Source organism: Microcebus murinus, chromosome X (genome assembly GCF_040939455.1).
Source record: "Microcebus murinus isolate Inina chromosome X, M.murinus_Inina_mat1.0, whole genome shotgun sequence".
NCBI lineage: Eukaryota > Metazoa > Chordata > Mammalia > Primates > Cheirogaleidae > Microcebus > Microcebus murinus.
In genome coordinates, this window is record NC_134136.1 from 86,036,091 (window position 1) to 86,053,932 (window position 17,842).

At 38.3% G+C, this 17,842-nt stretch overlaps 1 long non-coding RNA gene across 2 annotated transcripts; it reads right to left on the bottom strand.

Annotated features, from left to right (window-relative positions):
• Window positions 1-275: 275 nt before the first annotated feature.
• LOC142865781 (uncharacterized) lies at window positions 276-8,332 on the bottom strand. Of its 2 annotated transcripts, none has more exons than XR_012915909.1 (3): window positions 8,096-8,332; window positions 3,221-4,104; window positions 276-2,616 (listed from the first exon to the last, which is right to left on the bottom strand). It is a non-coding gene; the product is annotated as an uncharacterized LOC142865781 (long non-coding RNA). The 2 variants fall into 2 exon arrangements; XR_012915908.1 differs by lacking the exon at window positions 8,096-8,332 and having other exon boundaries at window positions 3,221-3,344; window positions 3,914-4,052.
• Between the last annotated feature and the right edge of the window lie 9,510 nt (window positions 8,333-17,842).

Here is a 17,842-nt window from a genome sequence, read left to right on the forward strand (position 1 = left end):
TAAATGCAGTGCACTTCTTGGTAGGGGTGAAGGGAATTTTCCTACTGCCACCCAAAGTTTTCATAATTTGAGTCTATAAAATACACAGCAGGTGAACAGGAGCAAAAGCATACTAATTTGTTATTAGCCAGGCATGGTAGCGCATGCCAGTATTCCAAGCTACTCGGGAGGCTGAGGCAGGAGGATTGCTTAAGTCCACGAGTTTGAGGTTGCTGTGAGCTAGGCTGATGCCATGGCACTCTAGCCTGGGCACCAGAATGAGACTCTGTCTCCAAAAGAAAAAAGAAAGAAACAAAATAGGTAATAGTAGTATTGAATTTTATCCACAAAATAAATAAATCGCCATGCTGATCTCAGTACTTGAATAAATAAGTAAATGGGGGAGGACTGACAACTCTTCCTTACAAAGAAATTCCAACCAATAAGTATAGAAGAAAAAAGAGACACAAAATCACAATTAGAATACTACGGTAACAGTTGTTGCAGGCAGAATCCACTGATGGATACTAAAATCAGTGGGGGAAAGGTGGAGGACAAAGAATTTGTATAGTTTCCAAGTAATTCCCCCATAATATGTAAGAAAGAGAATGATCAAGTAAAAAGAAAGATAACTTTACTCTGGTGAAATCAGCAGGTATTCCCTTAACCAAGAGATCAAGGTCAACATCACCAGTAAGAAGACATATAGGCTTCATGAGCCCCTTGGTGTGATGCACTGGGAAGACACAGTATTATTTCTTTCTTTCTTTCTTTCTTTTTTAAGTTTAGGCTGGCCTTTATTTTTTAATTTTTTCTTATTTCAGCATATTATGGGGGTACAAATGTTAAGATTACGTATATTGCCCATGTCTCCCCTCCCACAGTATCATTTCATAGTAGCATTTTGATACCAAAATTCATAACCTCTTTTCAGTCATGCAACAACATCTACCAAGTCAAAATTGATGGACCTTTTAAAAAACATCTGCTAGTATTCTTTGTAAGTGTCAAGGTGATGAAAGACAATGAAATACTGAGGAACCGTCATAGATTGTAGGAGACTAAGGAGATATAACAACTAATAACAACGTGGGGGCCAGGTAAGGTGGCTCATGCCTCTAATCCCAGCACTCAGGGAGGCCACGTTGGGAGGATCACTTGAGGTCAAGAGTTCAAGACCAGCTTGAGCAAGAGGGAGACCCCGTCTAACAAAAGATTGAAAGATCACCTGGGTGGGGTGGCACACGCCTGTAGTCCCAGCTACTCAGGATGCTGAGGCAGGAGGATCGCTTGAACCCATGAGTTTGTGGTTGCTGTGAGCTATGATCACACCACTGCATTCTAGCCTGGATGACAGAGCAAAAAAACAATGTGAGATCCTGGACTGGTTTCTTGACCAGAGAAAGGAAGGGTATTAATGGGGAAAATGGTGCAATTGAAATAAGAGCTTCCAGGTTTTGCTAATAGTACCATGGTTATGTAAGATCATAACATGAGGAGTAGCTGGATGAAGGGTACAGAAGAATTCTCAATATTATTTTGCAATATTTTTTGTCAGTCTAAAAGTACTTGTTTTTTTAAAAAAGGTAAAAATCAAGATTGTTCTAACCTTTCAAATGAAAATTCTAGGTTGAGATGTTAAAACCTTGCAAGTGGCTGGCCTACCAAAGTCAACCTCAATGGCATGAGAGCAGATAGGATGTAGCTGGCAATAGAAACTTCGGACTGGTGGGTTTTGGGGCACCCGGAAATATAAGGCTTTGGACTATGAGGACCCCTCATCTGGGTCAGTCAGTCCACAAATGTCCATACTGGCCTGGGTTTCTCACCTGGTGGGTTGTTCTTCTGGCTTGGGGTGACAGAGATTAGGAGTGGAGTATCTCAAAGGCAAGCTGGAGAGGTACCAACAATGATGACAGAGACCAGAGGGAAGCTTTCACTTGAGGAGGGGAAGAGGCAGGGATGAGCAACTGCATGGCATTCAAGAAAGCCAAGGCTAGGGCCAATGCTCTCTCTGGGCATGCCACCATACCTAGTGGAAAATGAGTATTTTCCCACCCAGAGATGACATTCCAAAATACTGCCTTACAAACTTTTATGCCTATGTAAGTAGCTGTCTATTAAAAAGAAAACTGGGGTCTGACAGTTACAAATACACACACACACACACACACACACACACACACACACACACAAACACACCCATATGCTTCCTTCAGAACATAATGACATACATATTATTATACATTCTTTTGCATCCGTTTCCCTACTGAACATACAGTGAGGATTTCCTGTCATTACAATGTTTTTGAAGAATTCATTGTAAACGGTTGAAAAATATGCTCTGTCAGGTGGCATTAGGAAATTTACTTAAGCATGGATATTGATCCACATACTACTGGTCTCCGATTTCTCTTACCCCTAGTATCAATCACACTGCTTGTGATCATCATTGCCCAGGCCCTTTGATCACACTGTCTGATTTGTCCCCTAGAATTGATTCCAAGAGGTGGGAGATTGGGTTGGAAGACACCCATGTTTTTATTGCTCGATAGTCACTAACAAGTACATTTCTCTGCTTGTATCTTTGTATGTGCCACCCTTTTTTTTGTAAGTAAAAAAGTAATAGTCTTTAACCTGAAAACAGAAAAAGAAAAATCATTAGTAACCCCAGTATTCAGATGTATCTTGTTTTGTATCTTCCCAGCACATGTTATTAGCAAAAATCAGATTATATTACTGTATATACTTATGGTTTTGTTACCTGCATTTTAGATTCAGGAAGTGAAATACTGCATACCTTAAACTAAGTAGTGGCTACATGGGTATTTGCCCCGTCATAATTCATTGAGCCGCTCACGTAGACGTTCTATACTTTCCTATATGTATGTGATTCTTCACAATACAAATAGCTTTAAAAAGTTATAATCCCTCGAACACAGTTGGAAATTTCTTAGTAATTTAGCATACAGCCTTCCAATTCAACTCGTATCTGTGATGTATTGTGCATCCTATTTTGTAACATGCTGTTGATACTTGATATACTGTGAAAAAAGTATATCAAAGTATCTTCCTTTGGTCATATATAATGTTAACTAGAATGGTTATTATAAAAAAGACTAAAAATAACAAATGTTGGAGAAGAAACTGGAACCTTCATACACTGCTGATGGCCATGTAAAATGGTGTAGCCACTGGGGAAACAGTTTAGCAATTTTGAAGAAGTTAAATACACACTTACCATGTGAAGCACCAACTCCACACCTAGGTATTCCATAAGAGAAACAGGAGCATATATCCACACAAAGTTTTATATACAAATGTTCATCGCAGCATTATTCATAATAACCATTCCATGGAACCAACTGAAACATCAAAAAACTGGTGAATAGATAAACAAACGGTGGTATATCTATCTATACAGCAGAATACAATTCAGCAATGAAATGGGACAAACTTCTCATACATGTTATAACATGCATGAACCTTGAAAACGTGCCAAGTGAAAAGAGCCAACCACAAAATATTACATACTGTATGATCCTACTTACATTTTTATGTCGGCATATAGCTCCACTGCATTGATATAGCATAAATTATCTAACCGAGCCCTACTGTTGGACTTGATGTTGTTTCCCATTTTTGAATATTACAAACAGTGCTGTGATGAAAATCTTTGTAGCTATATATTTCTGGCCAGTCTTAATTATATCCTTGGGCCAATGCCCAGAAGTGAAACAGCCTGTTTGAAGGTCTGTGCATTTTAAGGCTTTGGTAAGTACTGCCAAATGGCCCTTCTGAAGGCTTGCGAAAGGCTGTACTCCTGTCAGCAAAGCAGCAGGGACAACTGTCTCCTTTCTCAAATATAGGAATTCCCTGCTGGTTCTGCTCACCCATGGGGGTGCTGTCCCAGGCCCAAGGGTCCCAACCTCACCATGTCTTGTGTCGTTGCAGTTACCCTGGGCACGCTGCCACCATGACTCTGCTCATCAATGGCCCCAATCACCAAGTGTCTGGTTTCACTATCGGCATCCTAGGATGGATCCTCTGTACAACTTCCATGGGCCTTGTGGAGTGGCGAGTGTGGCACATGGACGACCCCACGTTCTTCCCCACTGGTGTTGCCTGTGTGGGAATGTGGAGAGTCTGCATCTACCATCATGACACCAACACCAGCATAGCCAAAGTTTGTCATCTGTACACCTACGATGATGACTTTCTTCCGTTTGAGATTCGTAGTGCTCAACACCTCCTGCTGATTGCCAGCATTCTAGGGCTCCTGGGGAGAGTCTTCAGCATCTTTGCACTTAGGAATGTATACATGGGAATCCCTCAGAAGCATGCCTGCAATCCATTCCTTCTTTCGGGGATGCTGAATTTAATTGCTGCTCTCTGTATCACACTTGCCGTGCTCCAGAATTACTACTCTATCAAAAATTTACAGGGGATTGCCTTCCCGCCATCTTTCCAAGTGCCTTTCAGGCCAGATACCCAGGAAAGCGGGAATGCCGCTTTAGTGGCAAGTATAGCTGCCTTCCTGATGCTCTTAAGTGGGTTGTTTTATCTCTGCTACAAATCTCCACTGGAGAGCAAAGGGTACCCTGCAGTTTGAGAAACAGGAATTTGCTGGTTGTGTGGGCTTTGAAATCCAAGAGTTTATGGGAAGTATTACCAGGATGCTCTACCAAATATTTCCAGGGACTCAAGACCATGGCAAAGGTAGTTTGGGACACAAAGTAGCCAACTGTTTCCCTCTCTTACATTGTGTATCTAAATGTGGTTCATTGATTGGTTAGCTGAATTTAGAATTTTCAATAAAAATGTATCTTGCCCACCAGCCCATTGGTCTTTTTGGGTGGGGACTTTAATTACTGCTGCCTAAAGCAAATAATCAATACTATAAACCTAGTGCATGGGAATAAGAGTTTCTGAGTACATTTACCTCTCACATCTCTGAAACTTTTGCTGAAAATGATAATGGACTTAACTTCCTGTGTCATGGTAATAACACCTCCTTACCATATAAAGTTTTCCAAAATGTGCAAAAGTAGAGAAAATGGTATAGGAAATCTCCACACCTATCACCACACTGAACAATCATCAAGATTTTGCCATTTCAGCTCTCTCCCTTCTTTTTCCCTTTTAATCTATTTTTCTAAGTATTTTAAAGCAAACCCCAGACACCATGTTCCTTCGTGCCCATATACTTCAATATTACTCTCTAAAAAGTGGATATTTTCCTGCATTACCATATTATACTTCAAAAAATTAACAATGGTTCCTTGTTTTCATCAAATAGCCAGAGTTTTTAGAAACCACAAAACTAAGTCTGTAGTTTTATTTGTTCCACATAAGGTGCTCACTCTGCTTAAGTCTAAAATATACCATAACTCACACATACACATAACTCCCTCTGCCCTTTTTTCAATGATTTTGATTTGCTGTAAAAGGCGGTCATTTATCCTGTTATTTAACTTGTTACCTCTAGAGGTTTTACTAGATTCGAGGTCAGCTCTTTGAGGACGAGTATTGTTTCATAGGTGCTGCTGTGTACTTTATACTGACTGCGTTAGCCAGGTGGCACATGGTAATTGTCTCTTTTAGTGATGCTAAGATTGATCAGAGGATCTATGAGGGAAAAGCTTGACCCCTCCTGTAAATTTCCTCACCAAACTTCCACCTAAACCTAATGGTTTCATCTATTGATCATCCTTGTTTGAATCAATTATCACACAAAGGATTGCAAGTGGAGACTTTCTAATGTGAACATTCTTGCCAGATTTATCAGCTACGATGCCTTTGTAGAGTTTTCCCTTGCCGGGTATGGTGGTGTGCACCTATAGTCCCAGCTATTTGGGAGGCTGAGGCAGGAGGAGCGCTTGAGCCCAGGAGTTTGAGACTAGCCTGGCTGAGACCCCCATCTCTAAAGAAAAACAGAGAGAGAGAGGAGAGAAAGAGTTTTCCCACATCAATTATGGCTATTTGATTACTCTAAAATTCAGTGCATACAAAAAAGGTGGGGCAAATGCTTCCATCTTTCTAACTGTTCATTTCTAGAGTAAAGAGGGAAGAATACTCTAGTTACATTGTAGTGTTGACCAATTCATTGGTTGTTTTGTCTTTGATATTTTTTTCTTTTTATTCTTTCGGTATCAAATCAATTCTTGACTCTGAACTCATTAAATTGTTTTTGTGTTTTTACGAAGGAAAATTTCAAACGCATTGAAAAGTAGAGAGACTGTTGTCTTAGCTTCAATAATTATTAATATATGACCCATCATATTTCATCCTACCCTTACTGCCTGCCCTGACCCCAGCCTTGGATTATTTTGAATAAATCCCTGGCAATATATTATTTTATTCATAAATACTCCAATATGTATCTCTAAAAGATAAGGACTTCTTCTTTTTATTTTATATTTTCCCCACCCCTCTAGCCCCTCTTCTTAACATAATCACATTGCCACTATCACACCAAAAAGATGATAATTTCTTACTATATTCCAATACACAGTCAATCTTCAAATTCCCTAATTGTCTCATAAATGTGTATTAACAGTAACTTGTGGGTTTCTATATGTTCAAAATGTTTTGCTAAATTGCATTCAGTATTCCTCTTTTTATGATCAAGTTGTTCCATCTTTGGAAGTGGAGCCACAGGAACACCTGCCCATTGGACATGTCCAAATTGTTTTTTTTTTAAGATTCAAACCCTTGACGTCAATCAAAACGCACTATTAATATTTACCTCAAACAACTCTTCACTTTATCACTGAAATTCATTCTATGAAAATGATATTCCTAAAAAACAAAATAGTACAAGAAGGACAACCTATCAATAATATAATTAATAAATATGCTCATCAAGGGTTGAGAGAGATATTCAAATTAAAGCATATTTATTTACTCTGCATCTAATTACCTTTTATACAAGTGGTTCTTAACCTCATGGAAATTCTCCTCACAATAATGCCAATAGACACATAAAATTAAGCACAGGTTCACAACCCTCTTAAAACTTATTCATGGACCACATTTTCAAAATAAGTAACAATTTCCAAACGTTTATTCGTTTTTTTTCATTTATAGGCTAGAAACTCCCTCATCAATAATCTTCAACTTATTTTTAATTTTTGAGATAGAAATGTTGAGTGGGTTTATTCTATGTGAGATGTATACCCACCCCACTTCCAGCTGTTTGTTATCAGAAGGCAATCCCTTCACTAAGTCTTTGAGAAAACCATTAATGAGGATCATCTGAATCCTTGGAAAGCTCTGTCCTTGCTCTACTGGTGAGGTTTGTGCTCATGTTTATGGCTAGCCTGGGGCTTTGTTAGCTGAGAACAGAAAAACTGGCCTATTCTAGGAGGAACTGAGGTGCGGGCCTTTGAGTGCGGCCAGAAAGCCTGCCTGACCCACCACAGGTCACAAGCTGACAGAGGAGCAGGAGTGTGAGGAAGGTTGGACTATCACCACGACCTCCCCATTCTCCACCCTTCACAGGGCACCAAGGAGAAGCCTCAGGCCACTGTGCCCGACACCTGTCCTGCTTACTCCTGCCCCCATAGTCCCACGTCTTTAGCCTCATCTCCCTGCCACGCACAGGCATGTCATGTCAGCTCTTGGAACGTCCATCTCCTCCCCATGGCAAGGCCTTTATTCTCCTGGTCCCTTTGCTTCAAAGGTTCTCCCTGTCAATCCCTGTAGAGGTTTCTTCCCAGCCTTCAAGGCTCAGCTTAAATAACCCCTCCTCCAAGGGGCCTTCCCTGACAGTGAAGTTCCTACCATGCTCTATGGCTTCAGCTAGTTCCTTTCTTTCTGGCATTTGTCACTACTTGACATTAACGCACGTGTCCTTTATCTGTTTGTTAGTCTCCCTCCCGGAACTCGGTGAGGGCAAGGATCTTGTCTGGCATTTTCGTCGCTTATTCCTCAACATTTCGCAAAGGACCTGGAACACAGGCATTCGTTTCTCATTTGAAAAATGAATGAGTGAACACAGCAAAGCCCCTACTGTTACCGTTTCCCAGAGCTCTGGCCCCTCACCTCATCCCCAGAGCCGTGCCCCTCCTCACACCGCCCGCCTCAGTTTCCCCCTGCTCCCCGTGAACAGGACCTCGGCTTCCTTCCTGGCCGCTCTCCGACAGCTGTGGCCGTTCCACGCCTGGCTCTCCCCTGGCAGCACCGTCAGCCACTACTTCGGAACCCGGAAAGTGCTACAACGCGGGCGGGGGTGCCAGGTTCCGCCCCGGTCTAGGGCACAGCCAGGACGCCCCCTGCAGGACACACAGTCTGGCCATAGTCAGGACCGGATGTGGCCGCGCGGAGCTGGAGAGGCCCTGGCCCTCCCTCCGCGTCCTCTCTAGGACGGCAGGAGGCTCGGCATCTCGGTGGTAGCCGGGGAAGCCCATGGCGCCTGGTGCCGCCTGTGAGGGCTAAGAGGTGGCGGCCCAGCCAGGAGTCCGCCCTCCTGGTCTTTGGTTCCCTAAGCCAAGGACGCCCCGCCAAGGGAAAAGGGAAAGTTCCAAAGCCTGGAGCCCGCACCATGCGGCCTTCAACTTCTTCTTTAAACAAATTAACTTTATAGTTAAAAACCTGCGAAGAGTGTGAATGAGCACAGATGTGTTAGGTTAGTAAGTGTGAAATGTCTGATTTCCTTGAGTACTAACTCTGATGGCTGGCTATTTCTGACATTTCACTTTGACACTTCGTGATTTATTTTTATTGTGCAGGTACATCCTCAGTCTTTCAAACGCATGGTCTGGCTTGTGATTATCTTTCAAATGATTTTTTTTAGAGCAATGTTTGCGAAACCATGCATAAGTAAAAAATTCGTCTTAGTTTTGAGGACTGAACTCTAATTTTTTGCTAAAAACTCCTTCCTATGGAGGCCAGCTGGGTTAGGCTGGCAAATGGTAAGGAGGCCAGCAGGGTCAGGCTGACAAAGGGTAAATTCCCACTAAGCGGCTTTTGTTAACCAAACGAAGCAGTGGTTTACTTCCTGACCTGATTCTGGTATGGCATTAACATCACCTAAAAGATAAGAAGCCCCTGTCTTAACTCTAGCATCCTAGCAGATACCTATCATAAATTTAAAATATCTTAACTCAAGCATCCTAGCAGGTGCCTATTGTAAATTTAAAATGTCCTCCTGTCTGGACCTCCCAGAGTGCTCATACCCTTATCTTAAAGTAAGCATATCCTTTCTGGTCTTCTAGATAAAGTCTAACTCTCTCAGCCAATTGCCAGCCAAAGAATATTTAAACCCACCTATAACCTATAAGCCCCCCCGCTTCGAGATGTCCCACCTTTTTGGGCCAAACCAATGTATGCCTCTCATGTATTGATTTGTGACTTTGCCTGTAACCCCTGTCTCTCTGAAAATGTATAAAACTGAACTGTAACCCAGCCACAGCGAGTCCACTTGCCCAAGGCCTCTTGACAGTGGCTCCGGGTCATGGTCCTCAAATTTGGCTCAGAATAAATCTCTTTAAAATTATCTTACAGAGTTTGGCTTTTTTCCGTCGACAATTTTGGCGTAGTCGGCAGGACCTCAGAGAAGACTCAGGGCCGCCTAAGGAGCAGCGCGGACTCGGCGCCAGGTACTGGCATGGCCCTTTTAGGCCTCCGACTCTGAGCTTCTCCTTTGGCGGCAACTGGTAAGTCCTCCTGTGATCCGGACCTCCCGCTTTTGGTTGATGTTCTTGGTTTATTCTGAGCTGGTTGTTTTCCTAGGAATTGTTGTTTGGGATCCTAATTTAGGTTTGGAGGTGCACTCTAAAGGGCTTTCTCCGTTGCCTTTTTTCCTCTCAAAACTAATTTCAATTGGCTTATCTGCACATTTGGCAAGGAACCCAACTGTCCTATTTGTAGATGAGAGACTGAGTTTCTCAGCTCTGAAGAAAAGGGGCAGCTTACTCCTCCCAGACCTAAGGCAGCCCTGGGTGACCAGGGCCCTGAATGGGAGTTGCCTGGGAAGATTCCCCAAGGCGGGAGTAGCCCCACAGGGAACCCCCCAACAAATTAATTAAAAGAAGGCTCGTTCAGGAAACGCACATAAGAGCTGATCACTCAGCGTTTTGAGCCCTCTAGGAGGTTCTAGACCCCGGAGAGAGAAACTGAGATACTTAAGAGGGTGGGACCGACTCAATGGTGAAACATTGAGGAGCCCCACCCACAAGCAGCACACTGTGATCCATGATACCAAACCCTAGACCACAGTTCGGTTCCTTGAAAAAAAAAAAAAAAAAAAAGAGAAACAAATTCTTAAAAAAAAAAAAAAAAAAAACGAGGAAGGGCAAGGAAAATGACTCCTTTGGGGGCACCCCAGTTGGTTTGTGGTACCTCTACTTGCAAGTATTTTTGTAAATGAAAAGATTCAAAGGCATGCCAGGTTTTCTAGGGCTCCAACTGGTTATAGCTAATTATTGTGCACAAGTGTTTAAGAAAGGGCAAAATTACATCAAGAAAAATTAAGAGCTGAAATGGTCAACGACCCCCCCCCCCACTATTAAAATGTCTCAAGCCATCTCTCTCTTCCTTTCTGGCTACTCTAAAATCTGCTAACTTTTTATATTGATGTTAAGATAACTCATTGTTTGTGGTATTTACAATCGAAAGGCTACCTGGAGACCCTGCAGCCAGTTCTAGCTAAAATGCTAACAGAGAAAACCCATTTTTAACTGAAAAAAAAAATCAAACTGCCATGGAAACTGCTTTACCCAAAACTTTGATCCATAGGCCTAATTAAGTACCTATCAGGTCAACTAAAGTTTGCCGTGTAAACAAGTTCCAGTCTCATCAGAAGAAATTTAGATCCAGCTTTCTTTTACAGACTGGTGAGTCTGTGTTACCGTGTCATGGCTAAAGTTCTAGGGTAAAATTTATTAGAACTTTGTGTGTATGTGTATGAGAGAGTGTATATGTTTCGGTATGTTTTATGTCCATGTATTATGTGTTTGTGCTTGTATGGTGTCGGACTGGTTTAAAATTAAGGGAGCGCTCATAAATTAAACCCAAATGCTTCATGTGAATTTAGTAATCTTTGGTAAATAAGCTGTGTTATTATTAAATAAATAAATAAAAAGGTGTTATTAGTAAAGTAATAGTAAAAATGCTTTCAAATTGTCAGCATACATTTGTTTTTTGCCTGGGTTTTACTGGACATTTTTAAGTTCTTAAGATGTAAAGGTTTGATAAAAATGTAAACTCAGCCAAAGAAAAAGAATGTGTGATTTTTGATAAGTAAAGTAAATTTAATATTTGGTCAAATGATAACTGAATCTGGGTTACCAACAAAAATACTTACGTGTTTAACTTTAAGGTAAAAATGCAAATGTGCCTAAGTGTCAGCAAATTAGAATAAATAAAACAAGTAGAGCAAAAAACAAAATTTAATCGTCAAAGGTGTAAAAAAAAAAATTTTGTTTTTGTTTTGGTCTTTTAATCCTAACTGCGGATATAGTTTACTTCCACTGATTTGATGCCTGTAGAGAGGTACACAAGGTGTGTTTAACTCACTATCATCTAATATTAACAGTAATGTTAGGGTTTCAAAGTTATCTTGAAAGTTGTAAAGAACTCAAATTGAAAGCTTTAGTTTTACCTTGGTCTTGCCCATTTTTGTCCTACTCTTTACAATCTAGCTGGTTATGAGTACATTATGTTACTGTAACAGTTTTTGCCTAGGAAAAAAATTCTAAATTATTAATTTTTATATAGCAATTTTAATATAAAAAATGAATGATGGTTAAAATCCATGAGAATCTCAAAGTAATCTTACTCTATAAATGTGCTCAAGTTTATGCACTAAAAATTGTTTTAAAACCATTTAGATTTTTTTTTTAACAGCTTAATCTTGAGCCTCATGTAAAAAGCATGTTACCACTTTGTATCATTGTTTGAGGTGCTAACAAATGGTGCTGAAAGTTTTTTCCTCAGTCTACAGCCAGGAGATCTTATGTTGATGGGATTAAAAAAAAACTAGCTTAAAATAAAGGCTTCAGAAGCAAAATTTTCTGACCTTGCTCGCCTCTTGTGCCAATTCTTCTCTGAAGCTAGCCATAAAACCTAAAATTATTCTATGTAAAATGGCCATAAAGCAATTATCTGACCTACTTTGTTTTCCTGTAAAACCCCATGCCAGAAAGGCCTTTGTCCTACACCCAGAAGGGAAAAATGCACACTTAAGAGGCCAAGCAAAATCTAAATATAAAATGCCTTGCTGGTTCTACCACTAAGCCTGTTGGAATTAGCTCATATCCTTTTTGTCCAATCATCTTTCTACACAGCTGTCCATACTTTAAACATAAAAAATGGACAATTTCCCCTGCATCTTTGTGTTCATTCTAAAAGCGTCCATGTATAAGTTTTAAGTCTTTCTCTTATTTATCCTATTAATTTTAATGTCAGTAGATTTTCAGCAAGCCTTTAGGAGAACAGTGGCCTTTGCTCCCAAACTTTGGGTGCCAGAGAGAGACATTCCCCTATGATGCCAATAGATTTTGTTTGGGGATGTGATGTTTTGGAAGGATCTAATTAGCAAATACCTTTAAACAAGATATTCTAAAATGACTACTATGTTTACAAAATTTAGAAGTGATGTTATATTTTGTTTAAAATAACAAGTCTTATTTAAATGCTTATTGTTTCTGATAAGATTTGAGTTTGTATTTTAATCCGTGTTCTGTTTTATATATCTAATTTACAGGGTATAAAAATGGTTAATAAAGTAACTTAAACTTTTAAATAGCTAGGATCTAAGTAAGCTGCTAATATAGATGAATTAGATAAATACAAATGCAGTAAATACAAATAAAGTTTTCATGTAATTTAAAATCTTAAAGTCATTATGTTAAGTTAAAAAAAAAAGATAATCATAAAATGTCATTATATGTCGCTTATAAATGGGTCATTTATAAGGTAAAGTACTAGAACATCAGTTCTTAAATATAAGTTTAAGTTTATACCTTCATAGCTTTATATTTAGGAATACTAATACAATTGGTGACTAACAGTTCAAAGTTACTTTAACTTCCTAAGTTTTTCTAAGAGTTGACATTATGATTAGTACGTGTGATTAAAACTTCTAGATAAAAGAAGAACAACTCTGTACAAAAATTCTTTTAATAAAATGTTATACAGCATCAGTATTAGTTTTGTTAAAAGATAATTTTGTTTATAGGCATTTATGGAAAAAAACTTTCCTCTCAGGACTGCTTTAGCTGTGTCCCACAGGTTTTGATAACTTGTGTTTGATAACTTGTGTTGTCATTTAGTTCAAAAAAAAAATATTTTGATTTCCATCTTGATTTCCTCATTTATGAAGTGATCATTTAGTAGAAGGTTGTTTAGTTTCCATGATTTTGTGTAAAAATGAGAGCTCCTGTTAGGGTTGATTTCTACATTTATTCCATGGTGATCTGAAAAGAGACATGGTATATGTTCTATTTTTTTAAAAAATTGTTTGAGACATGCTTTGTGTCCTAGGATATGGTTAATCTTAGAGAATGCCCCATGAGCTGATGAGAAGAACGTATATTCAGTGGTTTGGGGGTAGAATGTCTTGTAAATGTCAGTCAGGCCTATCTGTTCTAGAGTTCTGTTTAAGTCCATTATTTTGTTTAATTTATTGGTTTTTGAAACTACTTTTTCAATATGTAAATGACCATTAAAAATTAAGTGGATATAAAAGTTAAAGGTTATAAGAGGTTTATAAAAGTCTCAACTTATAGTCAAATTGTTTAAAATTAGAAAGATTTGTTTATAAGATTTTATTAAAATTAACTTTGATCATTAATACACTAATACAATGAAATTTGGTTTTCTCTTTTAAACTAGATTGTCATATGATATTAATAGAAATAACAAAAAATTTTTCACCTTTTAATAAACTGCAAAAAAGAAGGAAAAAAATACACAGATTCAGCTTCCTTATAACTTGTACTCTAGTCTGTCTAGTAGGTCTTATACTTGTTTGAGACACTGAGTCTCCTTTCTCAAAAAAAATATGATTTTGGCAAAAAAATTATATATTTAAATTATTAATTTGGCTATAATTTTATAGTAACCTACAATTTTGTTTCATGACAAGTGTCTTATGATAAACAATTCATGACTTTTTAAGCTTTCACTAAAATTTAAAGTTACTAAAAATAAGAATTCTAGTCAATGTGTGTAATTCTATATATAAGGTGTACCAAAAACATAGATTTTTTTAATAAGAAAAGTTATAAAACAGAATGTTCTTATTAAAATGTATAACTTTGTCTAATTCAGAGGTTATTTAAGGGTTAAATCAAAATAAATTTAGAAAGGAAATCAAAATTCCACTTGTGTAAGAAAAAGATGTAAAAGGACAATGAATATAGAAATATATTTTTGGTAAGAAAGGTTAAACAAAAAGAATAATGTAAAGAAAGGATCTTGCATGAAATTTTTGTCCTAAAATGACTGGTTATTCAGGAAAAGGGAATGTTAGGACAAAATCGAAAGTTTTAAGGTATGTTTTGTAGATGGTGAAAGGGACGTACAGGTGAGGATAAAGTTTATGAAACAAAATTTACTAAAAGAATTTTGGCTAAAACAAAGATTTCTGTCAATATTAATTTACTCTTAATGAAATGACATGATGTGTACTTATCTTTGATTCTATAACTTTTTTTTCCTTTTAATATAAAAAGGTAATGTAGTACAAAAGGTTTTTGTTTAATTTTGATAATTGGCATTTTATGCATTGGTAAAACAGGTTTTGACTAACTAGAAAAACTAAAAAAGGGTTAAGATTTGTATCCATATAACGTTATCACCTTTAGATTTATTTGATGTCTATCTCTTTGTTAAATTATTTTATAGTGGTTTGTGATTATATATGCTTTAAGCCTTTGATATTTGACAACCTTTCCAAAACTTAAATTCTAAATCCAGCCTTTTGACCTTAAACTAGCTTTTTACACATTAGGATCACCAAAAGTCTAAGACAGACTTTAGATTTATTTTAATGTGTTAACTATCCAGGGAACATTGTCAAATATAAAATGGTGTTTAACTTTCTTTGGGCTGTACTTATAAGTATGTTATTAATATACTAGTATTGTAAAATATTGACGTGTTGGTATGTGTTATCAGTAATAATTATGATTATTAGGTCAATTGCTATATGTCACAAAATAACCAATTTGGACTCTCTGTAACCATGGCTGGTCAAGTTTTATCATCTTTTAAGTTATTATTTTACTTTGATTCATCTCAGAAAATGGTTCTTTCTGGCTAAGTCTAAAATTGGCTTCTTCAAGTAAAGGCCATGGAAAGGACTGACAAATCCACTTAAATACTGGTTTCTAATAACTTTGGAGATTATGTATACCACTGGACTAAAACAAAACGAAGTTCCAAGACTTTAATTAAAAATCTGATATGACCATGAGTATAGCTAATTCAAACCTCATGAGATGGAACTAAATTTTCATATAAAGATTCTTTATTTAAAACATTACTAATTCTTTTATTTTGTTTTCCAGAGTCCTGACAAATTTTAAGTAATTAGCAAGTTTACCTGATCTCTGGGACCTTAAAACCATAGAATCTGCCAAAGCCCTGTTCAAATGTCCTCCCTCTAAGCCCAGGGAATATCGCAGGAAGAGGGGGCGTGCCAGATTGTAAGGGCCAATTCTGAGGGATGGAATTAGTTTAGACCCTCCAGATGAAGGAGGGACACACAAAAGCCTAAAGAAATACTAAATAAGATACTCTATCTTTTCAGGCCACATGCTGCAGATATCCATCCCAATCATAAAAGTCTTTCTCTGCTTCCTATAGACTTAGAACTTACTAAGTATAATTTTTATCAGTTATGGATTTATCCAAAAGGAAATATAATGAATAATTTATCAGCCACCTTACTATAAATTACTAAATTTCCTCCTTAGCTTAATTGTTAATAATGCTTATATTTTGCTACAAGTTGTAGGTAAATTAGTTTTATAACTTTGCCTTTAAAATATTAAAGATCAAATGTTTCTCAAGTTTAATTTATGCCCTCCTCAGGATGTTATACCTATGGAGACTAATTGTCCAGAGGAAAAATTAAATTTATTAGATTCTGAATTGGTATCAGTTTTGTAATCCTCAAATAAAATTTACCATAAAGTTCAATTGACTGTTGATACAGAGGGTAAACATATTGTAAGTCTGATTTAAAAATATGATAATGCATGCAGAGGATTTTTTTGGCTGGTTAGGCTGCTTGCTACTTTCTGATTCTACCTATGACTCTTATTATTATGTTTCCTGTAAATGCTATACCAGATACAGGAAAAGGAAAAAAAATCAATCAAAGGCCTAGATCATGATAGCTCACAAAACAGATCTGGTTCAAGATGTTTTTTTCAGAGTAGGCCGGAGGCCTGACTCTATCTGGCCCCCTTTAACAATTGGCTATTAAATCAAGTGGAGTCATGTCCCTCCCCTAAGATATAACACCGCCTATTTCACAGCACTATGCGACCAGATAGACAACTCTAGGAATGAGCCTTCCTAGCACCATGGGACCTCATGCTAGTTATTGGCCTACATATGCATTCCATGGAATGATCTTTGGCCAACGGGGAACTGAGGACTGAACTCTAATTTTTTGCTAAAAACTCCTTCCTAAGGAGGCCAGCTGGGTTAGGCTGGCAAATGGTAAGGAGGCCAGCAGGGTCAGGCTGACAAAGGGTAAATTCCCACTAAGCGGCTTTTGTTAACCAAACGAAGCAGTGGTTTACTTCCTGACCTGATTCTGGTATGGCATTAACATCACCTAAAAGATAAGAAGCCCCTGTCTTAACTCTAGCATCCTAGCAGATACCTATCATAAATTTAAAATATCTTAACTCAAGCATCCTAGCAGGTGCCTATTGTAAATTTAAAATATCCTCCTGTCTGGACCTCCCAGAGTGCTCATACCCTTATCTTAAAGTAAGCATATCCTTTCTGGTCTTCTAGATAAAGTCTAACTCTCTCAGCCAATTGCCAGCCAAAGAATATTTAAACCCACCTATAACCTATAAGCCCCCCCGCTTCGAGATGTCCCACCTTTTTGGGCCAAACCAATGTATGCCTCTCATGTATTGATTTGTGACTTTGCCTGTAACCCCTGTCTCTCTGAAAATGTATAAAACTGAACTGTAACCCAGCCACAGCGAGTCCACTTGCCCAAGGCCTCTTGGCAATGGCTCTGGATCATGGTCCTCAAATTTGGCTCAGAATAAATCTCTTTAAAATTATTTTACAAAGTTTGGCTTTTTTCCGTCGACAGTTTCCAATATGAGTTCTGTGGGGGAACCAATGCAGCGCAGACAGCTCAAAATATCAACGAAGTGTTAGGGAAGGACGTGGCTAATGAACACACAGTATATGGATAGTTTGAGAAGTTCTATTCTGGTGATTTTAATCTTAAAATTGAGCCACGAGGGTGACCTGAGACCAAGGTGGATAATGATGAGCTGAGGGCTGCAGTGGAAGCAAATCCATCTCAAGCTACACGTGACGACCAGCAAAGTTTGATGTTACTATGCCAACAATATTGGACCAAAAGAAACAAATCGGCAAGGGAAAGAAGCTGGATAGCTGGGTACCCTATGAGTTAAGCATCAAGAGAAATTGTCTTGAAGCTTGCCTTTCTTTGCTATCACAACATAAAGGCTGTTTCTACACCGTATTGTTACATGTGATGAAAAATGGATTCTTTTTGACAATCACAGGCATTCCCCATAATGGTTGGATACAAAGGAAGTTGCAAAACACAGTCCAAAACCCATTTTTCATGAAAAACAGCTAATGCTGTCTGTTTGGTGGCCCAGCTGTAAGTACTTATGTCTGTGCC